This window comes from Triticum dicoccoides, chromosome 1B (assembly GCF_002162155.2).
Source record: "Triticum dicoccoides isolate Atlit2015 ecotype Zavitan chromosome 1B, WEW_v2.0, whole genome shotgun sequence".
In the NCBI taxonomy this organism is placed as follows: Eukaryota; Viridiplantae; Streptophyta; class Magnoliopsida; order Poales; family Poaceae; genus Triticum; species Triticum dicoccoides.
The window spans coordinates 299,907,645-299,915,615 of record NC_041381.1 but is presented as its reverse complement, the minus strand read 5'-3'; positions in this window follow the sequence as shown (position 1 = coordinate 299,915,615).

Here is a 7,971-nt window from a genome sequence, read left to right as displayed (position 1 = left end):
CCATGCCGTGACACATGAAATATGGCACTTGGGGATCAATTTGTTCATCATTTTCTTTGTTGTTTTCACTGCTGTTTTCACCTGTAACATCACAAAGCTCATGCGCATGGTTAAGAGGGTTAGTCATCATTTAATCATCATAATTATTTTCTCCCCCTTGATCAAGGCCGGATAGATGTGGTGGCAAGAGAAGTATTTCTTGACGAAGTCTAGCGCCAGCATTAGGATGAAGATCAGCAAAGGGAAATTTTATCTCGTCAAAGATCACATCACGAGAAATATAGACACGGCCAGTGGAGATGTCAAGGCACTTGACACCTTTATGAAGGGGACTATACCCAAGAAAAGCACATTGCTTTGAGCGGAACACGAGTTTGCGATTATTGTATGGGCGGAGATTAGGCCAACATGCGCAACCAAACACACGAAGTGATTTGTAGTCAGGTTTGATGTGGAGAAGCCTTTCTACTAGAGTTTCATTATTGACAACACGGCTAGGAAGCATGTTGATGATATGGACAGCCGTGAGGAAAGACTGGTCCGAAAACTTGAGGGGCATGGAGGCGCCAGCTAAGAGAGCTAGTCCTACCTCAACAATGTGTCTGTGTTTACGTTCTGTAGAACCTTTTGTTGGTGAGCGTGAGGGCATGACACATGGTGAGAGATGCCAAGATTTTGGAAGCGAGAGTTTAACTTTTCGTACCCCCCCCAGTCTGATTGGACAGCGACGATCTTGCTGTCAAACTTGCGCTCAACAAGAGCTTGAAAGTTTTGAAAAACTTGAAAGACATCGGATCTTTTCTTAAGAAGATAGATCCAGGAGTATTTGCTATAGTCATCGATAAAACTCACGTAATATGTGTGTCTACCAACGGAGCTAGGGGCAGGACCCCAAACATCGAAAAAAATTAATTGCAATGGTTTGGTAGAAACACTAGTTGATATTGGATACGGTAATTGATGACTCTTAGCATGTTGACATGAATCACAAACTGTTTCAACATTGCGCTCACCAACAAAAGGGACCTTATTTTTCCTAAGCAATCTTTCAACTAAAGAAAAAGAGGCATGGCCTAATCGATCGTGCCATCGTGTTGACGAAAGTTTGGCAACACCATAGGCTCGTTTATTGAATCTTCGACGCTCCGGAGTCAACGGGTAGATCCCTCGAACACATCTACCTCGATAGAGAACTTTCTTCGTAGCCTGATCCTTGATCAAAAAGAAAAAAGAATGAAACTTGAGGAAGACATGATTATCAATGGAAATTCTATGAACGGAAAGAAGATTCATACTAGCACTAGGAACATGCAAAAAAATTTCTAAGATGAAGTTTGCGATGGGGAGTTTTAATAATTGTATAACCAATGTGACGGATCCTCATACCTGCACCACTAGCAGTGTGGATTTGGTCCTTGCCGCGGTATTTCTCCCGCTTGGTCACCTTCTCGAGCTCGCTGATGATGTCTTTGGTGGCACCACTGTCGACGTACCAGTTGGTGTCGACGCCATAAGAAGCATCCACGGCTGCAGCCACCTTGTCCTCATCCTGGGAGGAGTCATCATCGTGGCCGTAGAGGTACCAGCAGTCCTTGGCGTTGTGCCTGATCTTGCCGCAGATCTGGCAGCATGGCACATCACGGCGCGCTCCGTTGGAGCCGCGGCCGCTGCCGCATCCCTTGGGGTTGGTGGAGGAGGGGCGTCCGGCGTGAGGATTGGCGCTGTTGGAGGAGTTACTGCCGCCGCCCGATCTGGCCTTGCTGCATGGAGGTCCATCGCGGCGTCCATCGCGGCCATGAGAGGCTGCGTTCATGCATGACATGAAGCCGCCCGAACCCTGGTAGAGTGCAATGCGCTGATCAAAGTTACTTAACATGGTGAACAACTCATCCAGGGTGACGGGATGGTGCGGGCGCCGAGGGGCGACACCAGGGGCTGGTACTCCATGTCCAGCGCGTGGATGTAGGAGACGATCTCGTCGTCTTGCAGAGGTTTACCGGCCGCGGCGAGTTGATCAGCGAGGCCGCGCATGTAGGCGAAGAAGGTGGCGACCGACTGGGTTCCCTTCTGCGCATGAAGCAGAGCCATGCGGATGTTGTTGATGCAGCTAAGCGACTGCAAGGAGAACATGGTGCAACGCCCCGGATTCGATGTGCCAGGTGTCTGCCAGTTATTCGTCGGTGTTGCCATGTCATTTATTTGCGTGTTGCATTTTGTCATGTCATCATGTGCATCTCTTTGTGCATACGTGTTCGTCTCATGCATCCGAGCATTTTCCCCGTTGTCTGTTTTGCAATCCGACACTCCTATGTCCCCCTTTTGTCTCCTGTTGTGAGCGGGTGTTAAACTTTCTCGGAATGGACCGAGGTTTGCCAAGCGGCCTTGGTATAGCACTGGTAGACTGTCTGTCAAGTTTCGTGCCATTTGGAGGTCATTTGATGCTCCAACGGTTAACCGGGTAACCGCAAAGACCTCTTTTGTGTGCAGCCCAACACCCCACCAAAGTGGCCCAATAACCCCTCCAAACCCCCTCCATGCTCTCGGTCGTTCGATCATGATCGCGTGGCCGAAAACCGCTCCCCATTTGGAGTCTCCTAGCTCCCTCTACCTATATATATGTCTTCTCCCCCAAAAATTCCGGATGAAACCCTAGCCTCCTTCCTCCCCGCCCCGGACATGTCTGTCCGGCGCCGGACACGTCCACCACCATCCCTCAGCGAATCAGAGAGCGCCACCTCATCCGCGCCGGCCCTCTCTCTCCTTCACCGCCGCCAGGGCCCACGGGGCCCAGATCCGGCCCACGGGGCCCGAGCCGCTCGCCCGCCGCGGCCCACCCGCTCGCTCCGCCGCCTCCCCGTCGCCGTACGGCCCCGCCTCGGGCGAGACGCCGGAGGTGGCCGGCTCTGCCCCGCCGCCGGTCGCCCCGGATCCGGCGCCGCCCGGCCCTCGTCGCCCGCGCCCGAGGTGCCCGCCGCCGCTCCGCCGCCGCTTCGTCCCGCGCGCCTCGCCGTCGCCGCGCGCCTCGGCTCCCTCGCCTCCCGCGCCTTCCTCCTCCACTCCAACCGGATTCGGCCGCGGGAGGGCTAGATCCGGAGAGCCCGACCCTTCTCCGGCCATCTCCACTTACTCCGACGCCAACTCCAGCCGTCCTCGATCCGCATGACGAACCCTAGATCCGGAGTCCGCGAGGTGGTGAAATTCGTCCAAGTCCTTTTCTGTAGTATTTTTATGCCATGTTCTTTGCGTCATATCTCTATGCATACTGCTCCGTTTTGCGTGCATGGTATATCAAAATGTTCATCAGGATGTGCTCTTCATTTCGTTCCATTGTACCATGTTTGTTTGAGTCCATCTTGATGCCGGAATCATCGTTGCAAGAGTGCTATATGATATTAACCTGCTGAAACTGTTATAACTTGCTATTTTGTCTTTTTCGTTGCATTTTGTGTGCGCATCCTATGAGCATGAGCTCTACATGTGTTTTGTACTACATCATGCCATCTTTACAATGCTGCAATCCATGTATTTTTTTTGTGTCTTTTAGTGAGTGCATCGAGCTTATTAAGTAGTGTACTTGTTGTTACTGTTTTGCTAGGCTGAATCTGTTATTTCATGATGCTATGTAAACCTGCTTCTACAAGTCATTTTATGCATAATCTGGAGATGTTCACTAAGGATGTTTTGTTATACATGTCATGATATATCCATTCATGCCCCTGGTTGCATTTATAGCGTCCTGTAACTTGTTGTAATCTTGCCCCAAAGTTGCTAAATAATGTTGCTGACAGCCTCTTAACATTAAGTTCAGTTTGTGCCATGTGTTTTGCTAGTGATCCATGCACCCTATTAAATTTCTCTTGCCATTATTAGCTTCATAAACATGTATTCTTACTGTTGGTCACCTTGTCATGTCATGTATTATTCTGTGGTGAGTGGTTCAAGCTCACCAACATGCCTACTTATTGTTGTTCCTGCCATGTTTGAATCTGTCATATCATTTGACATGTTTACATGGGTGCCATCATATCTTCTGCTCATTTTTGGCTGATGGTCAGTAAGGGATTTTTGTTATATGCAATTAGTAGATTCATGCCATGCCTTTGTTTGCCATGTTAAGTTCCTGTAGCATGTTGTTTGATAGCTCTAAACACTGCAACCTGATGTTATTTCTGCCATGTCCTGTGAATTCTGCTAAGTCTGTGAACCTGTTATTATTTGCAATCTTGCCATGTCCTTTTGAGCATGTTCTAGTAGTTTCTGGAGATAGCTCAGTGTTCATGTTTTGTTATGCTTTACCTGTACATCATGTCCATGCATTTTGTTTTCATATTGTGGTACTTGCAATATGCCTAGTTGCTGTTTTGGACAGCATGTCCTTTAAACTTGTATAGAGTGTATGTGTTGCACCGTTGCTCCGTTTTGAGTGTGCTCTATACGAAACTTGCTTAGAATTGCATGTAGTTTCATATTATCATGTTGCATCCTTGTTTCGAGGCATTTGCTTGATGTTTGTATGCATTTTGCATCAATGTCATGTTTAACTTGTTTTGCTCATATCTTCTAGGCCGTAGCTCCGAACTAAATGAACTTTATATGTAACTTGACTAGAATTTCGTGTAGATCCTCTTGGTGCTCTTTAACTTTCTATTTAACATCTTCAACTTAATATTTGTTCAGATCTGTACCAATTTCTAAATTTGCATATGAGGACTTGCCGGAATTGTTATATGTTGTTTCCGGCCTCATTTAAACTTGTTTTGATGTGTTGCTCTTGTATGCATCATCTCTTGCCATGAGTAGCTTCATGTAGCCTTGTCATGCATCATACTTGGTTGAGCATCATGCCTTGTTCATGTGTGGTGTGTTTACCATGTTGTGTGCTTCTTCTCGATAGTTCCCGTTTCGTTGCGATCATGAGGATTCGTTCGTCTACGCTTGGTTCGTCTTCGTGGCTTCATCTTCTTCTTGGACTCGTTCTTCTTCCTAGTGGGATTTCAGGCAAGATGACCATTTCCTTGGATCTCATTACTATCATTGCTATGCTAGTTGCTTCGTTCTATCGCTATGCTGCGCTACCTATCATTTGTTCTTCAAGCCTCCCAATTTGCCATGTCAGCCTCTAACCTTTTTCGCCCTTCCTAGCAAACCGTTGCTTGGCTATGTTACCGCTTTTGGCTCAGCCCCTCTTACAACGTCGTTAGTTGCAGGTGAAGTTGAAGATCGCTACATGGTGGACAGGATTATGTTGGGATATCACAATATCTCTTATATTATTAATGCATCTATATACTTGGTAAAGGGTGGAAGACTCGGCCTTATGTCTGGTGTTTTGTTCCACTCTTGCTGCCCTAGTTTCTGTCATACCGGTGTTATGTTCCCGGATTTTGCATTCCTTACGCGGTTGGGTGATTTATGGGACCCCCTTGACAGTTCGCTTTAAATAAAACTCCTCCAGCAAGGCCCAACCTTGGTTTTACCATTTGCCTCACCTGCCCCTTTTTCCCTTGGGTTTCCAGAGCCCGAGGGTCATCTTTATTTTAGCCCCCCCCCCGGGCCAGTGCTTCTCTAAGTGCTGGTCCGAACCGAGCCGCCTGCGGGGCCACCTCAGGAAAACTCGAGGTCTGGTTTTACTCGTAGCCTGTCTCATCCGGTGTTGCCCTGAGAACGAGATATGTGCAGCTCCTATCGGGATTGTCGGCGCATCAGGCGGTTTTGCTGGTCTTGTTTTACCATTGTCGAAATGTCTTGTAAACCGGGATTCCGAGACTGATCGGGTCTTCCTGGGAGAAGGTATATCCTTCGTTGATCGCGAGAGCTTATCATGGGCTAAGTTGGGACACCCCTGCAGGGTATAAACTTTCGAAAGCCGTGCCCGCGGTTATGTGGCAGATGGGAATTTGTTAATGTACGGTTGTAGATAACTTGACACCAGATCCGAATTAAAACGCGCCAACCGTGTGTGTAGACGTGATGGTCTCTTTTCGGCGGAGTCCGGGAAGTGAACACGGTTTTGGGTTATGTTTGACGTAAGTAGGGGTTCAGGATCACCTCTTGATCATTGCTAGCTTCACGACCGTTCCGTTTGTTCTCTTCTCGCTCTTATTTGCGTAAGTTAGCCACCATATCATGCTTAGTCGCTGCTGCAACCTCACCACTTTACCCCTTCCTTTCCCTTTAAGTTTTGCTAGTCTTGATACCCATGGTAATGGGATTGCTGAGTCCTCGTGGCTCACAGATTACTACAACAACAGTTGCAGGTACAGGTTATGCGATGATCATGACGCGAGAGCGATGTTTGCTTGTTTTGGAGTTCTTCTTCTGCTTCTTCTTCAATCAGGGGATAGGTTCCAGGTCGGCAGCCTGGGCTAGCAGGGTGGATGTCGTTTGAGCTTCTGTTTGTGTTTCATCCGTAGTTGGATGTTGCTCTTATGTATGATGTATTGTTGTATTCGTGTGGCCTTGTATGCCTCTTGTATGTATCCCTATCTATTATGTAATGTTGATGTAATGATATCCACCTTGCAAAAGCGTATCAATATGCGGTTCTATCCTTGGTGCGACCTTCGAGTCTCTTTAGGATAGTATCGCATATTGGGCGTGACACATGGCCGCCATGGTCGTCCAGAGCGCGTGCATCGTGGTGATCGCGGTCACCTGCACCAACACCTCTTTGGAGAGATTGTTGAGCAGGTACCCGAGCACCTGTTGATCCTCCCGGACCCAGATTAGGTGAAGAGGGTTGGGCTCAGTGGAGTCTTTGTCGTCCTTGTCCGTGCCAGGAAGGAAGTGGGCTGGCTCCGGCGTGCTATTGTCGGCATAGCTGAACACGCCAGCTCCCCTTAGCTGTGGTGTGATCTGGACGCGCCATGGTATGTAGTTCGTATGGGTGAGCTTCTCCGTGACCTGGTTATTGAGGCCGATCTGGGAGGAGCCGGAGGAAGACATCGCTAGGCACTAATGGACATTGGAAAGCTAGATGTATTGGAAGGGAGTTGCTCTGATTACCATGTCCGATAGGCAGAAAGCGTCTTACCCTCGTATGAGGGGGCGCCGTTCATGTTTATAGGCAGGGGCGCACCTCAGTGATGATAGCGCATACATGGTTGTTGAGATTACAATCTTGGAGGAGAAGGGATAAGAGAGAATTCGTTTACAAGAGATAGAGTTACGTTGTAATCTACCTAGGCCTACTGAAGCTAGCAACTAAAATATCTATCCCTTATGTCATGTTACAATGTGTGCGTTTAACAGTAGTGAGGGTAGTAGGGTTAGTCATGTTAACTCCGTAAATATCAGGTGTAAGTCTAGTTTTTTTTATCATTTATGCCACTAGTTGTGTCCCACTACTAAGTTTTTCCATTAGAAATTACAAATGCTCAAAAATGCCATTAGATATCTAAAAAATGACATCGTTTCGTTAGATGTTTGCTCAAAAATGCCATTAGACATTGTTATTTTCACATCAAACTCGTTGACCATGTTATACGACAAAAATAAGCCTAGACCCACATGTCAGTTCTCTCTATCTCACAATGATAAGTATGGCCCCACTTGTCAGGAGTAACCAAGAGATAATTTTACAAGAAAATAAGAACGTTGTTGGGATCAAGTGGGCCCCACACTTTATTGTAGTGAGATAGAGTTCATATGTATTTATGTCATTATAACATGGCAAAAGTGATTTGAGATCACAATAATGGTATCCAGTGACATTTTTGAGCATGTGTCTAACGAATCAATGACATTTTTAAGCAGTTGAAATCACATGTTATTTTTATTTCTCAAATCATTTCGTCATGCTTCCCCAACTTAGGTATTCTAAGTGAACCGATCCAAGCTGGGCCCGGATGTTACACGAGAAAGTGATTTTCAGCGATCAAAATCTAAGTAAGGATTAATTTTCTAGCCTTTTATGTAAAAATATCACTTTAAGTTATAGGTATAGCAACATTATCAAATTGGGATCTTGGA